Source organism: Pezoporus occidentalis, unplaced genomic scaffold (genome assembly GCF_034315485.1).
Source record: "Pezoporus occidentalis ecotype Australia unplaced genomic scaffold, CSIRO_AGI_Poc_V1 ctg158, whole genome shotgun sequence".
Taxonomy (NCBI): domain Eukaryota; kingdom Metazoa; phylum Chordata; class Aves; order Psittaciformes; family Psittacidae; genus Pezoporus; species Pezoporus occidentalis.
The window spans coordinates 1,255,438-1,276,352 of NW_026913404.1; the positions used below are offsets into that span (position 1 = coordinate 1,255,438).

The window sequence follows — 20,915 nt, forward strand, 5'->3', positions numbered from 1 at the left end:
CACATGCTTGACCATGAGCCTGCCAAGCAAACAAGGAAGCCTCTTTGTAATTGGGGCAGGTATGATTCCAGATGCCAGCAAAACAGTCAGATGGAAGGCAGAGCCTGCTGACACTGGGACTGCTCCATAGCCTCCTTTTCAGAGCAGCACCCACTCAGCTGAAGTGCAGCACTGGCCCCCAGTTTACTGTTTTCCTAGGGAAGGACCTGTGATGATACACCTCAGTAATTTGGAAAACTCTGCTTTTTGCCGTGGCAAAATAGCGCTCAAAGCAAAACTTGCATTTCACATGGGTCTACACAAAAATGCCATCAGCACATAGAGTAGCAGTGGATACTCTATGTAACTTGGATTGCAAGAACTCTGTGTTATTTTGCATTTGTAATTTTTAATTCAGTTTGCCACAAAGCTGGACTTCAGATAATATTGACATTTTAGATATAAGGTGCATTAATTTTGTTCAACCATTTTCTCCCTTTCCAGCTGTAAACGTACAAGTCTTATGTACAAGCCACACAATGGAGTGGCTGCTAAAATGTTTGTGACATCTGTACTTATTTAAAGTATTGCAATCATCTGAGACAGTCGACTACTACTTCATTGGGGTGATTTTTCATGTATTTCTACAATTCGCACAAGTGAAAGTAGCTCTGTGGTACATAACTGTAACAAGTGCTTTTAGCGCATTATAAAATCTCACCATGGCAACATCTTTCTGCTCACCGCATTTATAGTGAGAAAAAGAAAACAAGCAAAAATAAGATTAACCCTGAAGCCCCTCTGAAATTTAGGGGTTGAAAGAATAAGGTGTGACCAAATGAAACTTTATTTTAATAGAAGAAAGTTAGAACAAAGATAGCCCATTTGCTTAGCTTCTCTGAGGCTTAACCACCCTGGACATGGTGCTGGCACCTAGATGTAGTCTTAGAAAGAGGTACCAGTTCGGAAATTAGCCCTCCAACATCTTCCTGTCACCCTGTACTCTGGCATCATGTAAACCTGGCCCAAAATGGATTGGCAGTCTTGTAGGGGCGTTACATGCCTTGAGGAGTGGCAGTGTTTTCTCTGTTCTCTTGCTACCTTGTTTCTGCAGTCTTCTGAAGGCTTGTAAATGCCTGGGTAAATTGAGAGGAATAATTGTAAAAGAGTGTGTTAGGGTGCCTGAACCAGAGAACTGCACTTCAGGTGCTCGTTTGGTATCATCTAGTGGGCTAGTGCTGGAGAGATCTTCCAGATAACATGATTCAGAATAACATCAATTATCTCTGTTCTTGCATTTTCTCTATCCCTCCCCCTACAGTCTCCACAGCCCTGTGTTAGAAGAACACTTTATCCAGGCAGTGTGACAGGGAAAGAGTGCAGGCTCAGCACAAGGATCACATGAAGCTAAACACAACCACAATGTCTCACACCATCATTTCTCAGGTAAAAATATGGAAATGGACAGGTTCCCCAGGAATTCATCACCTACAAATTCCTTGCAACTGTGGATAAATCTGTGGATGGTCTGAATATCTGAATGAACGACACCACTTAGGCGCTTAGGTGCAGATATAGGGTCTAGAGTTTAACACCTGTGTTGGAAGTTATTGGATTTATTTCTTATTTCACTCTAGTTCATTCCCATTCATCTAACTTTTTTAGAACAAGTTCTTTGTTTATATTCAATATAAATAGGGAAGGGAAGGAAACTAAAGGAAATATAAAGAGATTTTGAATTAAACCCAAAAAATCCAACTATTTTTAATCCTTCATGAATTTTTCATTACTACTTCCCACAAAACACCTCCTGCTTTCTCCAAATGTTCCAAAAAGTGCTGCCATTCTTGGTAGATAAAAGCAGCATAAAATAATTGTATTAAGCAAAATTTCTGGTTTATTTTAATAAACAACTGCTATGTAATGACTTTCCATGCAGTGTCTTCTACAGTGGGAGTAGGTTGTTTAGCTGCCAGGAGAGTAAGAGCAGTTAGCTGTGATTCCAAATCTGCACGGGACCTTGAGCACAGAGACAACCTCCAAAGGCCTTTTTTTCTCACTTACACAGAGAATTACAGCATAGAAAGTTCACTCTCAGTCGCTTCTTTATGTTAACTGTTGTTAGTGGGTTAAAAAGTGGTACTGGTACCAAAGCAAGCAGAAGCTCGCTCTTTATACTGTGCCCATCAACTTTCAAGCCATGGCAATCTTGGTAAACTGGAGTATGGTGAGTGTGGAGGGCAGGCCATAAGACCTGGTTGGAATTATACTATTCTAGATACCTCAGCTTGAAAGCAATGGGTAGTCTAAAATCTAGCAGAGATTAAATTTATCAGATATTAAGTTTCGAACTGGTTGAAAAACACCAAAGTTTGGCTCCCTTTCTTTCAAAGATGTTTTTCCATATAAAATCAGGTGCTCTCATATAGCTTGTCTTTCAGTCATTATAGTTTCACAGAAGCAAAGATTTCACCAGCTCCCCAGAAGACTGCTGAGAACAGAACAAACAATAAGCTTCCCAGACTGCCTTTTAATTCTGTACCTTGAACCTAGAACACCAAATTCCTGATCTAGGGGCTATTTCACCGTAGTAAGTTTTGGTAATGCACACTGTGACATACACCTTAGAGCAAATTCTTTTCTGCTTGCACAGACATCCCAAATGTTATTCTATGAGGCTGCCCTAGGTAGGAATGGGATGGCAGAGGGACATGCTCGTGGGTTAAACCACATGCTGGAGGTGCCCCATCTCACAGCTGACACAAAATGCAGTCATCCTGCCACACAGGTCACCTGGATCGCAAGGACCACTTTAACAAGTAAATATTCTCTGGCCACAATGCTGTGTGTAAACTTTTCTCCTGTTTCAGGATTAAATGCACAACACGAAGCCAGTATTGAGCCAGTTACTTGTGGCCATTATTTAGGTCCTGGCAAAGGAAAGAGGCAGCCAGTGCAGTGAGCATGAAGCAGAGGCCACATTAGTTTAGTTCAGAAATAATGAGTAAAACTTATCAAATCAGTTGGCGTGGGGGTAGCGTGTAACAACCTTGATCAGTGATCAAAACTGGCTGCTAGGCACTCAATGGAGATGGCCTTGCTCAAGGAACATTAAGTGTAAGATAACACCCGGCTTTAATACTTGCTTTGCTTTGAGTGCAGGACTCTGATCCATCAGAAATTAAGTCCTTACTAAGCTTAGGTTACCCTTGACTACTAAAACTAGACTACTAAAATCAGAAAACTCAAGCTCCCTAACATCATGTCATGGGGAACAGAGAGAAAAAAGTGTTTGTATTTTGGTTCTCTCTCATGCTATAGGGAGAACCTGTGTTTTGCCACTGTGGTGCAGAGTGATCAGCAAAGCTTAATTGTTTGTTTAAGCAGCCTTTGGAGCAGTGAGAGCTAACAGAGCTAGAAATTGGCAGGGCTGGACAATGCAGTTGAGCAGCAAAAAGACTTTCAAAGAGACAGTTTTTCTCCCAAGTGCTTATTGTCAGCTCTTTGAGTTAAACAGATTTTAACAACCCAAACAAAAACTCCACAGAGGAGCTTTTTACAAACAGAAAACAAAGGAGCCCTGCTCCAGCTACATCAAAGTTCCAGCCCCTTATAACCTCTGGTGGCAGTTCGTTTCATCCAAGGCCCCCTAACTCAATGCTAATGTCAGTTTTCCCGCCTACCAATGAACCATTTTTCTGGAGTTTCCTGATCTAGCTTTTAGCTGACTTTACAGAAGAAGCAGGATCGCCTTAGGCAAAGCTGCAACCATCCCCATTACCATACCATGGCTGCCCCATGAAAGGTGCCTGAGAACAGTGTGCTGTCATGAAGCTTTAAAGCCTCAGGTGCCTCTGGATTTATTCACGCTGCAGCCAACCTATTCAAACTTCCCTTGTTATACCAGCTGCCTTCTCCTGTGCAGGCTGGGAGAACTGAGAGGCAGATTTGGGCTGGGGAATCTGAAGATAAGATGCTAAAATCTATTTTATTCTTTTTTTCTTTTCAATTCCATTTTTATCTCCCAGGCCATAGTAAATAAGGGATAGTAATAAGAGATTTGAATTTCTAAGAAGTTCATGGTAGTAAAATGAGAACAGCATTACCCTGCATTGAGTGTGGGATTTTAATGCAGTTTTGTTCAAAATATGACAAAACTCAATACTGCAGTTAAAAAGGGGATGCGCTTGTAGCTCTGGATAATTACTGGCAGAGTAGCATGCAGCCTCATCTGAATAAGAGGCAGAACCATCTCATAGCTGCTCCACTTTGACATGACGCAAAGGAGTACATGCTGCATTGGTAAATCCATACTTAATGGGGAAAAAATGCGCTGGTTGTTAAATGAGAAAAGAATATTTAGGCAGAGTGGACAATGAAATATATGGTTCTATGTGAAACATAGATACTGTTGAGACTTCAGTTGTATGAAACCAATTGAAATTTCTGAATCATCAAAACCCACATTACAGATCATCCAAGAGTTACAATTTTCTTCTTTCAAAATGTGTGCTTACAGCAAAAAGATGTTAATGAAATCTTAGTAATGAATCTTTGTTATTCTGTATAAATTTGAGGGGGAGCATTGAAAAGGGGAAAATAACAAGCCACATCCCATCCTAATACAATATAACAATCTCGAATTCACTGGAGTCATCCTGATGCCTGTATTACCACCTCAGTTCCCCTGCTCACTTTAATTACCTAAGTAGTCCCATCAGTATGACATCTACTTCCAAACACATTGTGTTGCCTCCTCCTACTCTGCAGATCCTCCCTCTCCTTGCTGCTGGAGTGCTGTGTTCAACTCAGCACAGCAGAGATTTACAGTGCTGGTTGGATCTAGGTTTGAGTGGAGAGTAAATATGAAGCAACAAAAAGCTGTAATGTGGAGTGCTGTATCTGTCTGAGCCCCACACTGTGATAGGAGTACATAAGAATATATTTGTAATATTTCACTGTTATTAGCAAATTCTGTAGAGTTTCTAGTTATTTTGGATATGTCAGATTTTGGGTTCCTAACTTGAAGTCCTTTAAAGAGCCATGAATTTTAGAAATACAGGAGAAAAGAAGGGTGCTTCACATGTGGACAAAATGCTTCATGTTGAGGACACTTAATCTTTTTTATCTTAAACCAGTGCCATGTCTTCCCTGTAATCTGCATGTAAAAGCACACAGTTCTGCTCAGAGCCTGTAGTGCTGTACTCAAGAAGTTGGTACTCAAGCAGCTGGTTAAGAATGTGTACAAAGAAAAACTAGCGCTCCAGCACTGCTTTTGAGATAAGCACTTCCATCTGCTTCTGCTGACAATGAAACAACTCTCTTTGCTGAAGCCTTTCTGTTGTTAACTAAATTTCCTTCAGGCCAGCAACTGTCTTCAGATTTTAAGAGGCTGCTAGGAGAAGGAGAAAGAATTCATCCTGTAACATCCCTAATCCAGGGAACAGGCGAATCAGCTGAGTGAGGAGATAGGTAAGTAAGGAAGAAAGCTTATAGGCAGAAGATGCGGTTGGATTTGAAAATTAAGGGAACTAAAGAGGATCCATCTGAATTGACAGAAGGATAGGAAGAAAAAATATGGAAAATCTATCTTAGGGAGTCAACACTAGAAATAATAACTTCCTAAGCCCTGGCCTGAGGTTAGGTAGGGGAACAGGATATAGAAAATTGCTGGACACTACATGAGGAAGTGCTGAACATGACTGCAAAGAGTGTGAGAAAACAACTGAAGTTACAGATACTGTGGTGCAGTATGGCTGGGTTCCCAGGTGGTTAAAGGGGAGTTAGTGAGAAATAGAACAGAAGGAGCAGCTTCATGGAAAAATGGGGAGCTGTTCCAAAGACCTTTGGGGAGTAACATCTTGCAAGGCAGCAAGGTAACTGCATCACTAAGGCCATGAAAGGCCAAAATTACCCAGGTAATGTTATCAGAATTGGCAAATTTGGGACGGATATAGCAACATTGGGAGCACTGGGGAAAAAGTAATCGGGTGTTGTGGAGGAGATCAGGGCAGAGGAAGTGGTGGTAAAAAGGTGGGAAATGAAAAAGGGACATTAAGATACACGATCCATAGGATTTGTGCAGTCTGGGGTTACCTCTTAGGCAGCCCTGCACTTGACTGCCATTGCTGGAGCAAGACAGTAAACCAACCCCACTCCTCTGACCATATCACACAAGCAAAAGCTGCCTCTGTGCAATGGGAGCAGGATGAGCTGCAGGCAGCAGGTTTCCCTGGGGTGCCGTGGGACCACCCCCAGAGCACACTGCTTTCCTGGTATCACTATGTCAGTGCCTGGTCCAGGTCCCCCAGCACCTACAGGTGCCCATCACTCCCTAACACCAACATGACGCATCAAACTAACAAGTACTTCTGCATTTAACCCGCTAAAGCATCACTGGCTTCAAACAAAATCACTAAAACCTGTTGACAGCAGCAAAATGTTTTTGCAAAAGTGATTTTTCTTTTTTTTTATAGAAGAAATGAATGGACATTCAGAATTCTTTCCTAAAGGCAGACTTATGCCCTTACTGCCAACAGGATAGGTAGGTTTTATCAAGAATAAAAAGAATTGTAACCATTCATTTAAAAAGTAAAAAGCCCCCACAAAGGAGAACTGTTTCACACGGCTGTTGAAAGAGAGCTATGGGCTTGAAAGAAAAAGTCATATTTTTCATGGTTCACTAACTTCACTGTTCTCTAGTTCTGTTACTTGTGTTGCCTCTTCAGATTTTGGTACCTTTAATAAACTGAGCAGCTGGGAAGACCTTATACCTTCCTTTAGTCTTCTCATCTTTGTACCTCTCATTTTCTTAATTCAAATGAGTGATTGCATAATTCTGAATAGTGGTACAGACTTAAAAATATCACCTTGGATCATCCTGCTTTTCATTGTCTCTGTGTAGGCTGCAGAATTCTGTCTTTGACATTGTATATAAAAGATTTATTTCTGTCATCAACTGGAGCATGCCATACATACAGATCCCTCTTGAAACCATCATGGCTGGTTACATTTTTAACAATATCTCAGACTGTGAAGTTCCTGACACATCAACAAGATACTTACTGTTCTTAATGAAAAATTATTTTTTATACTGACATGTTAAAACTGGAAGGTTCAAGTTCCAGCTGCCTCTGAGTACCACTTTTTGCCTCATGAAGAATCTGGTCAAATTAAGCATTTGTTTGTCGGGAGGGGGTGAAGGGGAGTGAGCACAAGTGCAAATATGTTCTTTTTTCCTGCTACATCAAGCCCTCCTTAATTAGGTGAAATTGACAGTTGTCACAATTCAGAATAGTTCTCAAGGTATAAATGACAGCAAAGTGTAAACTTCCTGTGGTGGTGATTGCAAGGTCACATGGAAAGGATGCAGTTAGTCATGAAGCCTCTTCCAGGCACAAGAAATAATTCACACGAGTTCCTGCCGTGGATGCTGGTGGAGGGGCCAGTGGCAATGTTCAGGGACGCTGAGGTGCAGACGTGACAGGCTGCCCAAGGAGCTGTGCTATGTGTGTTTCTGATATCCCAAACTTAACAGAAGCAATGAAACTTGAATCCTGCTCCCAGCCCAACCACTCCCTATCCCTCCAATGTGTTAGGCAGAAATGCGACTGGCTTTCTGGAAGCTCATATCTAGAATTTTGCTCCTAGTATTACTGAGCAGTACTCGTAAATTTTCAGAGGTATTTTAAATATTACAGGATATTCCTGTAGGTTATGTGTTTATGTGTTCTTTTCTGCTATTTTTGAAATAAAGAATGAGCTGTTTTGACTCCAGTGAGAAGAATTTAGGTCTGGTTCAGAGTTTCACTGCATATTGCTTGTGTTCCAGACAGTTTTGCTTCACGGTACTGTCCCATCTTCTCTACTGTGCTGGAACAGCAGATGAGGAGAAAGATACGGGTATGTTATATTCAGGATAACTTCAAACCTTCACTTGCCACAGCTGTGGAAAATGTGCCTTTTACTAGGTAGTACAGTGTTTGTAAGTATAGGTGAAGTGTTTTGCAGCTGGAAAAGGGGAAATAGTAGTGTTGCTATGGAAAGTGTTTGAAAGACTTTCTCTGTGCTATTGTTCTGGTTAGCATTACGGAAATGTTGAATTCAAAACACAGGAGATGCAGAGAGGGCATTCCCAAAAGAACAGGCTCAAGAAGCCTATTCTGTGTGAGGCAGTTTAACAGTTTAGCTCATTTAGCTCAGCAAAAGAAGGCTGAGAGGAGACATGTCTTGGAACATATTAGAGCAATGTAAATACACCAGAGGAAGAAGGGACAGCACAAAAAAAACAGTGATTATGTACTGACAATGGCTAAACTGGAAGCGGATTTTTAGCTAGCAGAGAAGTTAGGTTGTGGTACAACCTCATATTAGTGTCAAACATGAGTTTAGATGAACTCAAGAAGTGCTGAAGGTCCAGCAGCATGGGGGCACTGACTCACCCTTTATTTCAGTCTCAGCTTGCTGGCTATACAGCTTCAACTGGGGTTTAACCACAGCAAAATTTTTATCAAAAGGCTTGTATGCTCAGGTTTGAAGTTCATTAATTCTCTATCTCTTCAAAGTGAATAGGAGGAAACTTTCTCATTTGCTGTTTGAATGATCAGAAGTGCATTTCCCACTTTTTAGAGGAAAACTCCATGTAGTTGGAACTCAAAAAACTGGCACTTCAAAAAAAATTGATTTTTTTTGAAAGATAACAGGGAAAAGTGTTCATGTTATAATTTTCTAGCTTAGACTTTCAGCCAAGCTTTAAACCTGTGAAAATAAAGGAATGGAATAAAATATGTGACAAAACTGCAGGGGTTACAGTACCATAATTCCATGGAAAATGTGTTCCATTATGTTAATGAAAATATGTAGTTTTCTTTGCAATATAGATGTTTTCTATTACCTTATTTTTTTCAATAATCAAGATATGCGCACATTGTTAAGCTCTGAGTGAACACTTGATTAGAGACCATTTAAGATGTATATTTCACTTCAGACAAAACATGGATAATTAACTCTATACCAAGTTCAGTGTTTGTCTGAGAAAGGTGTTATTTCTAATGAGGCTGTTTCTTACACTATCAGAGACACTCTTGTAGTTTCATTAGTGAACAAACCTCTGCATGTTAATAATCAAAGCATATTAATAACCATCTGAGTCACAAAGTAAAGAAAAGCTGAAGGGCTGTGACCAACAAAAAAACCACCTATTATCATCACCTATTCTGCTGAAGTATCAAATACACTGTCACAGCGACATGTAAAAACACTTCAAATTTTGCAAAATCATGATTTGAAAATTGGAAAATGCCAGAATTTAAGATAGTCTCTGGAGCTGTGCTGTATTCTCCATGCATATGCAGCTCATAATCTCTCAGCCCTTTTTTCCATAGGACCCTTTTTAAGCGCCAAGGGTGAGCAGTTCTCACAAAACACTGCTCAGAACCACCTGATACACTTTTTATGCTGTCTGTGGCACCATTTTTATTTGTTTGGCACTGTTCAAACCATCTCAGAAGAGAAATAGTTCCTGCATTGACTTTTCTGCCTCATTTATCACTACTGTCTCTGAGGGCTTCACAATGACTAATTAATTTAACATCACAAACTCTTGCAAGATAAGGGCTGCATTTAATTGAGGCACAGAGAGATGAAGGTCAAAAGTATCCTCTCACTTGGAGGTGCACTGTTGAGATGCTCTGAACATGGTGTTTAGAGCCATAATAAAGCTCTTCATGTTCAAATTAAAGATCATTATTCATTCACTTGCAATAAATAGCGCTCAGCATTTCTGTCAATCAGAACATTAGCTCAGGACAGACACCTCGAAAATAAGAAATTAATGACTATGAAAAATTTGGTTGAAGTGCCTTGCTTAATGAGAGCAAGGCAGGAAACCTTGATAGTCAGAACTATAATGTGATTTTCTGAGGCAACATTTAACATTTCAGTGTGTTTTCTGTTCCAATAGCTTCATTTTCAAAGATCACTGCTTCCAAGCTCAAGAAGAGTCCATTTCTGTGAGCAGGAAATCAAGCAAAGGCAGCAGGAGACCTGCATGGGTGAAAGAGGAGCTCCTGACTAAACTCAATCATAAAGGAAACGCATGCGGGATATGGAAGCAGAGTCAGTTGACCCAGGAGGAAAATAGAGACACTGTCCAAGCTTGCAGGGCTGGAGTTAGGAAAGCCAAAGCCCACAAGATTTGAATCTGATGAGTGGCATGAGTGCTACCAGAAGGGTTTTCACAAATACATCAGCACAGACGGAAAGCAAGAGAAAACATGGGCCCACTGCTGAACACAGCCAGGGCACTGGTGACAAAGTACATGGAAAAGGCTGCTGCCCTCAGTAACCTTCTTTGCTTCAGTCTTCACTGGTAAGACCATCCTTTGGGAATCCCAAGTGCCTGAGACCCCTGGGAAAGTCCGAAGCAAGGTAGACTCAACCTTTGTGGAAGAGGACCAGGTTACGGAGCATTTAAACAAATTGGATGTGCAGAAGTCCATGGGACCTGACATGGGACCATGAGTGCCAAGGGACCAGCTGGTGTCACTGCAAGGTCACTGTCTATAATCTTTGAAAGATTATGGTGATCAGGAGAGGTTCCTGAGGACTGGAAGAGAGTAAATGTCACTTCTTTCTTCAAGAAGGAGGATTCACAGGACCACAGGCTAGTTAGCCTCATCACGATCCATGGGAAGGTAATGGATCAAGTCCTCCTGGAAACCACTTCCAAAGCTTGCCCTGTCCCTCCAAAAATTTTCTTCCTCAGCTTTCGTTTCCTTGTTCAGTTCCATCTCTTTCAGCTCACTTTTCAGGACTCCCGTTTAAACTCATCTCTGCAATTAACTTTAATGCACACACACCTCACTGATCAGTACCTCACCTTCCTCCATCTTCCAAAGCTGTCATTTCCCTGCCCAGTAACTGGCTCCAAATTAGTTTCCTTCCCTTGGGTTTCTGCATTTCTCCATCCCCACTGCTATTTCCTGTGCCCTCTTCCCACCTATTTGTTGAGCTAGACGAAATGTTTTTTAAGGGCTGAACTGCTCTGTCTGGGACTTTCTCTAGCTAAAAATTAGTAGTCTGAAGCAGACAGCACAGAAAATACAACTCACGTGGTTGAAGCTTCTCAGTGCTTGCAACTGAAAATCTGCTCTTATAAAGCAGTGTAAAGCAACCTTAATAAGAGACAGACCTACTGACATGCCAACAGCATATCTCTTTAATAATGTCCAGTATTCCTAAATTCTGTCCCAAGAGGAATTTAGCACATTATTCCATTATAGCACAAAGTAGCATCTATTCTAACCATACATTAAAGTATCTGATAAAAAAGCAGAGATTTTTCCAGGAAATACATTAACATACTCAAAGAAAACTTTAAGTATTCAAAGACTTAAACTGTAATGCGCATCATTAAGTTTCTCTAATTCTAATGACTGAGATACTGAAAACCAAAACGTGGAAACAAATACTGCCCGAAAATTAGTAACATACATTTTGCCTGCAGAAACACACACGAATCCCACTAATATCAGTGCAGAGTTCCTCGAGGTCATTATATGGAGCTCACATGTGTAACCATAGTTGTATTAAGACAGTACTTGTGTGAAGAAAATTAGCTACCAACCTAAGAAATATAAATTATTAAATTATTACTGTTTGTGAAAGCAATCAATTAATTTAAAAAAAATTCATAAAGACACAATGATTTTTTTGGAAAGAAGACAGCAAATTTACAGCTGAAATTATTTCCGTGGTCTTGTTCACATGTAATCACATATATAAATAATAAATGCTGTGTTAGTGACAAAAGAAGATTTTCAGGGTGCTGTTCAATGGCTGACAAAGATGAAGTCAACTGAAATGAATTTTTAACCAGGGGATAAATCTTTCTTGAACGCTTTCTAAAGGAACATTATAAATTTAGACCAAAAGCCTGGATTGATTTTATGTACTCTGGACCTCACTTTGGCCTCTGATCACAAGAAAACTGGTGTAAATCTGGAAGACCTCCTGTGAAACCAGCTAAGTCTATCTGAATTTATGCTTTTAAATCCAAAAGAAGAATTGAACCCAAGGCCCCCCAGCCAGCTTTATTGAGCAAGAGCCATTTGGTCTGGCTGCAGGGTGGAGAGGCTGTGGCACTTGGCCAGCTTTCCTCCCCAATAAGTGATGTCAGACCAGTCAGTAGATCCCTTTGGGCATTAGACATCATGGGAAAGAGCCAGACTTACTTCTGAATAGTAACTGGAAGAGGGAGCCAGCTGGCAGCTCTTTCAGAAGGCTCAGAGGAGCTGGCCACCACCAAAACAAGTTGGCCTCTTGTTTCAAGGCTGTTGTGACTTGCCCTCAATCCTCATTCTTTCAGTAACATAATATAATGTAATTTATGGCCACAAAAAGTGTAACAAGAAAGGAAAAGATGAAAAATACTATGCTAAATACAACCACCCATACACTTGAAAACGTAAACATGAAACTATTCCCTAGGTATGTAATTACAGGCAGCTTCAAAGTGGGAAAGGCACAGTTTTAGCAAATACATCTTATTTTGTATATGCTGCTTTTGCCTGAAGGACAGTCTGGTTTTCCGCAGGAGCACAGCAAACTGCTTTTAAAAGGATCATCAACCAGAGTTTGTGGTTAATCACTTGGAGCTCCCATGAGACATAAAGAACTTGACATGGAAAAGAAAATAAAGATGCAAAAGCCAGTGTTGCACATCTCCAGCATGCTCCTCTTCCCTTCCCAAGCTCCTGAAGGATGGTGTGCCAAGCCACACACTGCAGTGGTGGTCAGCAGGAGAAACCATCCTCTGACACATTCTCCCTTCCCAGCTCTGTGAAATTACTATTGAAAAAACAGTAGGCTCCTACTCCATCGTGTCAGTACCATACACAGCACTAGAATAGCACCAACTGTTAATAAATGCCTTTAGCAGGCTCCCATCCCATTCACTGCTGCAGTCCCCTTCTGGGAACTGCACTGGACTGCTGTGAATCTCCTCCTTCAGCCTCTGCTCTCAACCAGATCCCGAAGTCCTGTCTCTGGAGAGAGACACAGGTGTAAACCCTGGCCCTCATGTAGCCCCATGTCTCCCTCCACCCACCTACACTGGCAGAACCAGTTCATAATCTCTCACTAGCACATTCCCCTTTGTGGGAAGCAACATTACCTGGGGTGCCCACTGCTCCTGCTGAGCCCAGTGAGCACTGCAGAGTGGCCTCTCCCTGTGGAAGCTCCAGCATTTGCAGTGTGGAGTTTCCCTTCACACTCTGAACCACCACCTTCTTCTAATGGCCTTAATCCTCTCCCAGTAGAAGGGAAAGGCATTCTGTAAGGTGGGCTGTCAGGGCTTCCTTCCCCAGTTTGTAAAATCATCAGTATATTGTTACTAGCAGCCCCAGTCTGTTTTTCAGAGCTCTGGTAGAGGAAAAGTGAACAGGAGGGCAATGGCTGTTCTACTGTCCCAGTTTTCTGCCTTGGGCAATGGCCTCCTTTGGCTCTTCCATGCAAGAACCACCTGAAAGCAAGCACTGATTAAAAGTTTCCTGTATAAATATCCAGGCAACTTTTTATCATTGTTTGATTTTCTAAAACATTTTCATCTCAAATAAAAAAGCCCAAGAAGATGAGTACCAACTACTTCTGTCAGGTGTTCCTGCCTGTGGCGGAGGGTTGGAACTAGATGAGCTTTAAGTCTCAAACCATTCTATGATTCTATGGTTCTATGACCAATACCTGAAATGTTTGACTTGTGTGCTGTTTCTTAGCAACTTTCACTTTCTGAAACATGTTAGCCTGTTTGTGGGGGAGAGCAGATCCTTCTTCTGTTGCTAGTCTTTGTATTAGCTAAAAGGATACCTTGGCCAAAAGATAGGAGTAGATCTACTAGATTCATTGTGGGTGGGAGAATATATTCATAGTTCCAATTTAGAGAGCTTTCTTATTTAACTTTTCTCAACTTTTTTCTTAGATAAATGGAGAAGAAGTCCAGGATGCCAGTGAGATCACAATAAAAAAAATCTGGTAGCATAAGGATGAGCTGAGACCAACTCTCATTTGCACTCCAGTGTTCATCTGGAGACAGCACAAATGAGACTCAGGAACAGAGCCCAAGTATGCCTCTGTAAGTAATTTATTTAAACTTCCCTTGACTGTAGCAGACCATTTTACCTCTGGCCTGTAGTTTCTGGTGCCCGACTTCCTAAATATTCATGTTCTGCATTTATTATCTCCAACCATCTGATGTGTCCTGGTTTCAGTTGAGATAGGCTTTATTTTTTCTTAATAGCTGTTGCAGTGCTGTATTTTGGCTTTAGTCTGAGAACAATGCTGGTAACATACCAATGGTTTAGTTGTTGCTGAGCAGTGCTTACCCTAATCAAGGACTTTTCACAGAATCATAGAATCAGCTAGGTTGGAAAAGAGCTTTAAGATCATGAAGTCCAACCTTTAAAACCTTTTCAGTCTCCCATGCTCTGCCAGTGAGGGAGCAGAGACAGGACACCTGACCCGAACTAGCCAAAGGGATATTCCATATCACAGAGCATCATGGCCAGTATAGAAACTGGGGGAATAAGCCAGGAGGGGCTGATCACTGGTCGAGGACAGGGTGTGCATCAGCCAGCAGGTGATGAGCAACTGCATTGTGCATCACCTGTGTTTCTTGGGGTTTAATACTCTTTTTCCTGTTGATATTATTTTGGTTTGATTATCTCAATTGTTTGAATTATTAAACTGTTCTTGTCTCAACCCATGGGTTTTACCTTTTCAAACCCTGCTCCCCATACCATTAGGATAGTTCAAGCCCATTAGCTGCCAGCTGTGATTGAACCACACCATGTTTGTTTTCAAATTACCATAGGGGTTTATGTTGCTGCATTTTATTTGTCTGATGATTGGAACCAAAGGAATTAACTTGAAACCAATTGAAACTGTTTTTGTGGATTGTGAAATAGAAACAATAAAACTTCACTTTATTCATGTTAGGAAGACTTACCCAGTCATTTTCCGTTAAACATTTTAATGTAGCAAATGGAGTTTGACAAGAATCAGTTTCTTGGCATAGTGTAGCACTTCTCTCTTTCAAACATTTGTTTCCATTCCTTCATATTTTTCCACTTTTTGTGTGTGACAGTAGAGCAACATCAATGTTTTGCATTTCTGAGAAGGGGATCATATTATTTTATATTATTACCCCAAGAGAGTATTTGCACAAAGGACTTAAGGGTAACTTTTACTAGCAGATAAAATCAGTAATGACAAATGAACTGCAGGGCTGAAATGCAGAAAACTGTAGAGGTGATGAAGGAAAAAACCCTAATGTTACATGAGAGAATTCAGTGGTAGTATGAATTAGTGTGAACCTGTACATGATAGTTGGGTAAAATCTGTTCTGATGTACAAGTGCATTGTCATGTAAACAGGAAAACATACTGTAGTGAAATATAACAACATAGGTAAACAAGAGAGTGTTACAATAACACATAGATTTCTTCATTCAACATGCCTAATGTGATGTGTTTTTATGTAATATTTGCTATTTATCAACTTTTTTTGTTGATTGTTGACTTTTTTGATTCTTTATCTTAAGAATAGGTTGAATTGTTTTCAGTAGCTGAAATGCTAATGATCCTCAGATGATGCATAAATTGGAAAATATAGTCTTTTCCTTATGCCACATGGTGTTTGATACACAGAGTTGCTTCTATGACCATTTAAAAAAGAAAAGGTTCAAAGCAATTCTTTTACTCATCAGGTTTCTCAGCCTTTCTTTATGCTGATGAGAGAAGACTTAGCTCCTCTGCAGGACTGGATTCAGAGCCAGCTGCAGTCATTACCATGACTCCATGGCTGTAACAGGCCACAGACAAGGGCCCATAGTGTTAAGCTGGGGATGCAGAAACCCTGTTGCTCCAACGGGAGCTTAGGGGCCTCATCTCATACAGGGATACTTTCTTGCATTCACTTAGAAAGGGTACTGCATGTACTTCCTTAGTGCCTGGGAAGCTCTCCTATCTACTTTGTCTTAAGAACAGTGGAAGAATAATGTTCTGAGTGGGGGGGTGAGGAGCAGCAGAGATGTGCCAGGTTTGTAAGTTCTGCTGGTTGCATCTCAAAGACCCCTGCTGAGTAAGGGATAGGTTACTTGCCTTCATCTTTTTTTATATTCTACAAGTAAAATTTCCAATACCTTATAGCAGCCTTCCAGTACCTAAAGGGGCTACAAGAAACCTGGAGATGGGCTTCGAACAAGGACCTGTAGGGACAGGACAAGGGGGAATGGCTTTAACCTGCCAGAGGGGAGACTGAGATAAGCTCTTAGGCAGAAGTTCTTCCCTGTGAGGGTGCTGAGGCCCTGGCACAGGGTGCCCAGAGAAGCTGTGGCTGCCCCATCCCTGGCAGTGTTCAAGGCCAGGTTGGACGGGGCTTGGAGCAACCTGGTCTTGTGGAAGGTGACCCTGCCCATGGCAGGGGGTTGGAACTGGATGAGCTTTAAGGTCCCTTCCAACCCAAACCAGTCTGGGATTCTATGATTCTATAATAAAACAAATAAATTTCTTTAACAAACTCTAGATTAACACAAATCTGTAGATTAACAATTTAGTAAGAAGAAAACAGTGGTTCATATGACTAAGAGATGAGTTATCTTGTCCATGTTCCTCTCACTCCTGCTTTACATTGTTCTACTGCATTTGCTTAATAGCAGTCCCTAGTACTGAAAAACCTACAAGATATAAGATATACATGCCTGTTATTATGCTAAAGAGGCAAAAAGTGTGAGAGATTCCTTTGCTTGTGTTTTTGAAAACATGTCTGTTGTAATACAGAGCATGAACTGGCTTTTAGAACAGCCAGACTCACCAGCTCTGCTAATTCTCCTTGGGAGGAGTTGTATTCAAGACTCAGTTTGTAAGAGGTGCTGTCAGAAACAGTTGTTCTTCAGTTAGATTAACGTGGAAACATGGCCCGTTATTCTACCATAAAACAGTCTTCTCTGGCATGTATGTCCTTTGAACTAGTTAAACTTTAGTCACAACAACAAAGGAACTAAATTAAATACATGTTTTGTCTTTTTTATTTTTGTTCTGTAAGGGAATACAGAAAATACTTCAAACACAACATATTCCTACAGATACCAATCTACAGATTCTTTAAAATGTTGAGATTATAAAAAAGTGACACATGTATATTCTCTAATTTTGTCAAATATGTACATTTTAAGCATAAATTTCCAGTTTCCAGATTTTCCCATTATTCTTGAATAAATACTGTAAAGGTCAAATAAAACAGCCCAAAAATCTGGGGTATTACATTACTTCTACACTATACAATTGTTTATATACATGTCTTTTTAATTTCTACTTATCTTTTCTCCTGTTCCATCAAACTTCATCTCTGGTAGGGTATTATCATATATTCACTCTTACTTTAGTAGTTTAGTATTGCAAAGCCTGTGCCAAAGCATAATCCTTATATCCAAGTGGATTTTGAATTTTACACCTATATTTAATTCTGAAAAGTCTACAAAATTATAGGGTTTCTTGTATTGTTTTTTTAAGACACTGAAAATGTCTTATTAACATAAGCACATTACTTGTGCTATTAATGTACAGAAAATCACAGTCTGAGGAATACCTATTCTTGGGATTTGCTCAATACCAACAGTTATGTCTCCTAGGAAAGACATACTTCAGCAAAGGGAATATATGTTCCAAATGGGGAGGAGAGGAGAGAAGACAAGAAAGGGAGAGTTTTGAAACCAAATTTATTTTTAAACCAAATAAATGCATTAAAGTAGACACAGCCTGGAGTATCCTATTGTAAGAACTAAAAGCATGCGTAGTTTCTTTAATGTATAGTTCTAAGTTATTGTTATTATGATGTTACTAAATGCTTCTGAGTATCTAAAATGTATTTGTTCTAAGCAAGTATTCCAAAGCTTCATATGTTGCTGCCTGATGGACATGTTCTAGATTTACTATGTGGACTTCTGTTTGCAACTATAACAGTATGCAGGAAATACATATGTCAGTGAATGCATAGAACTATTAAGAATTTAAACTGCATTAAAAAATCAAAACCTCATAGGTCAACATCTGCTGCTTGATAAAACACAAACCAGCAAAACCATGAGTAATGTAACAATTGATTGCTTATAACGTCAAAAATCTAATTCCTGAAGATAGAAAAGCAATAAACACTAGTCAATGGCATTACTTTCCATGGCAGATGTCGTATTGATTTCTAGCCATCAGTCAAAGTGGTGAAAGCAATGCCAAAGAATTATTCTTCCCAAAGTGTAGTTAGTCTGTCAACTCCAAGGTACGCGCCAAAGTTCTTTGTTCAGTATACATTCTTCCATTGCCAAGCTGTACAAATAGCTTTATTTTCTAATACTCATTTTCATTTTCTTTAGTTATAAGACATTTAACTAGTAGATGTCTCCATCTCATCTCTTTCCCCATCTAACTGAAGTCATAAATTAACTCTCATGTGAAACCTAAAGAGGTGTAAGAGAATTTTTCAGATGTATTTTGGTTTTTTTTTCCTCAACAATGAAGTTACTTTAAGTAGAACAAAAGAATTCTTGAAAAAAAGAGCCTTTGCATTTTTATTTAGACAAATACTGGGGGTGCCTATGTTTGGAATTAAATCCTTAAGGATACTCTGCTGGATAAACATGCTTCTCCAAAGAAATGGAACTAGATGTCTTGTGTATATTAGTCACCTGTGGACAGCATTCCTTTCACTAGTTTTGATCAATGTGCCACTGTATCCTGGTAAGATTAATGAACTGTGAAAGATATGTGGACACTCTTTCTTCATTTCAAAGACAGAGTGTGAAGAATAAATGTAACATTTAGATGGTCTATTTTGTCAGGATCCAATTGACTGTTTCAGCCTTTACAAAGCCTGTGGGGTCTTTATTTGCTTGTTTTATAGGTGGTTTTGGAGCTTGTATTGTTTAGGCACTAGTTATGTTGGCCAAGAGCAACTGCGAGCTATTATTTCAACAAGCAATGGAAACTTAAGCTGGATGAGCTGATTAGATTTGTGTTAGCTCCAGGTAATGGTATGAGGTTTTAGAGATGCTTTGAAATGACAAAGTTATTGTAATATGTTTTTTTCTGAGAGTTGCTATAAAGCATGAGTAAAACAGAAGAGTGAAAGGTAAAGAAGAAAACCCTAAAGTTGAAAAGAACTAAAAAAAAATAAAATCTGGATGTAGATGTAGCTTTTCTGTTACACTGCAATCATAAAGAAAATTTTGCTTGCCATCAGTGAATTCTAGGTCTGATACTAAGTTTGATTTCCATTTGTAAATCTTGGCTTACGTGGGGCTTTTTACCGTTGAAATCATTCACAATGCCATTTCCAGTAATTACAGTCAAAACTATGACTGTCAGCTACAGAGAATTAAGTTCACTGAATGGCTAGGGAATACATCTAACAATTGTTCCTAATGTTTGTAACTGATAGAAGGTTCTATTCCTACTGATTTTAAAGTAGTGCAAACACTGATGTGCTGTTGTTCAGGAACAACTAATAAGAAATAATTTTTAGCTGATACTATTAAAAAAAACCCACCTCATTTCTGTTGCTTTCTAATTTACTATACTACTTCAATCTCTCTGTGTAGACTTACTTTACATTCTGAAATATGTAAGCTATACAAGCCTGGAGACTGGAATGGTGCTTCTCGCTATGATCAGTAGTATAAAATACACCAATAAGCAAAAATTGCTCTTTTATGTAATAATTATTCATTGTTCTACATGAGCTAGCCATGTATTGTAAGTTTAGTTGTAACTAGAAAAGCTTTGGTATTTGAAAACTCAACACATCCATATGGTACTACATGTTACTAGTAGAAAGATTACAAACTCAGCAACTTAGGATGCCGAGTTACTCGTCTGCTCTGAGCTGGTGGCTGTGGGTCTCACACAGGCATATGTTTACTATTACAGTATGCAAAGACCAGTCCAAATACTTTCTTTTCCAAAAGCTGCGCCACAAAATTTTGGTCCACAGATCTACTTAATCCAGCTCTTTCCCAAAGTTCTGGCAGATTCAATTATGCCAGAGCGAGGCAATCGATCAAATATTGCAAACAGCAGAACAGGAGAGAGTCCCTTTAAGCAGGAAGAAAGCTTTTCCTTTTTCATCAGAGCCCAGATCTCCAGCAATCAATTCAATATAGTTAAAATAATTTGATATTTATCAGTGTTTTTTAAATTCTTACAGTTTAGCTGCATCTGATGATGATCAACCAGAAATCACATTGCACACATCACAGCCAGGGAAGAGGTTTAAAGTCACCATACACAAGACCAATGGCCAGCACCATAATTGAAGGCCTTCAGATTTAAAAATTCAGTATATTTGTAAGTTCTCTTCCTCAACAATCAGCAATGTATAACTATGGAGTCCGTGGCATATAAATTTTGAAAGCCTGCCCTGAATTATCTTATATGTGTAATGGTGCACTCCAAGGTCACTTTGTTCCATAGTGGTGTCAAGGTCCTCAGAACAGACATTTTCTCTGGTCGAAAAGCTGAGAGGAGGAGACAATCTGTTTGAAAGCTGGTCTTTATCAAGCTTTAAATAGCATGGGATTTCTTTTTCTAGGATATTCTGACAAACTTTAAGTTTTTATTTACATTTTTCCTAACTAAAATCCTGATGTTAAAAAGATCACAATTGTCAAATTAGAAATACTTTTGCTTTGCATAGTTTTAGGATAGTTTGCCAGATCAGGTTGAACCTGCCTTTTTTCCCCAGCTGAAACCCCTGGGCCAATTTTTTTGCTCTCATCTACAATGTATTTAGCAAAATAGAATGTATGTCACTTAGTCGTAGGTATGAGCAGTACCTGATGATTCAGAGGTAGCTAGAACCTGGAAAATAACTGCACTCACTGCAAAGCTGCC

General features: G+C 39.8%; 1 protein-coding gene and 1 long non-coding RNA gene across 6 annotated transcripts in view; one reads left to right on the plus strand and one right to left on the minus strand.

Annotated features, from left to right (window-relative positions):
* SHISA9 (shisa family member 9) overlaps positions 1–20,915 on the minus strand; it is a 188,154-nt gene that overhangs the window by 116,864 nt on the left and 50,375 nt on the right. The window lies entirely within an intron of this gene.
* LOC134160155 (uncharacterized) overlaps positions 9,945–20,915 on the plus strand; it is a 59,387-nt gene continuing 48,416 nt past the window's right edge. For all 3 annotated transcript variants that reach the window (XR_009963467.1, XR_009963466.1, XR_009963468.1), the window contains exons 1-2: positions 9,945–10,673; positions 13,955–14,107. This is a non-coding gene — a long non-coding RNA (uncharacterized LOC134160155). The remainder of the gene's footprint in view (positions 10,674–13,954; positions 14,108–20,915) is intronic.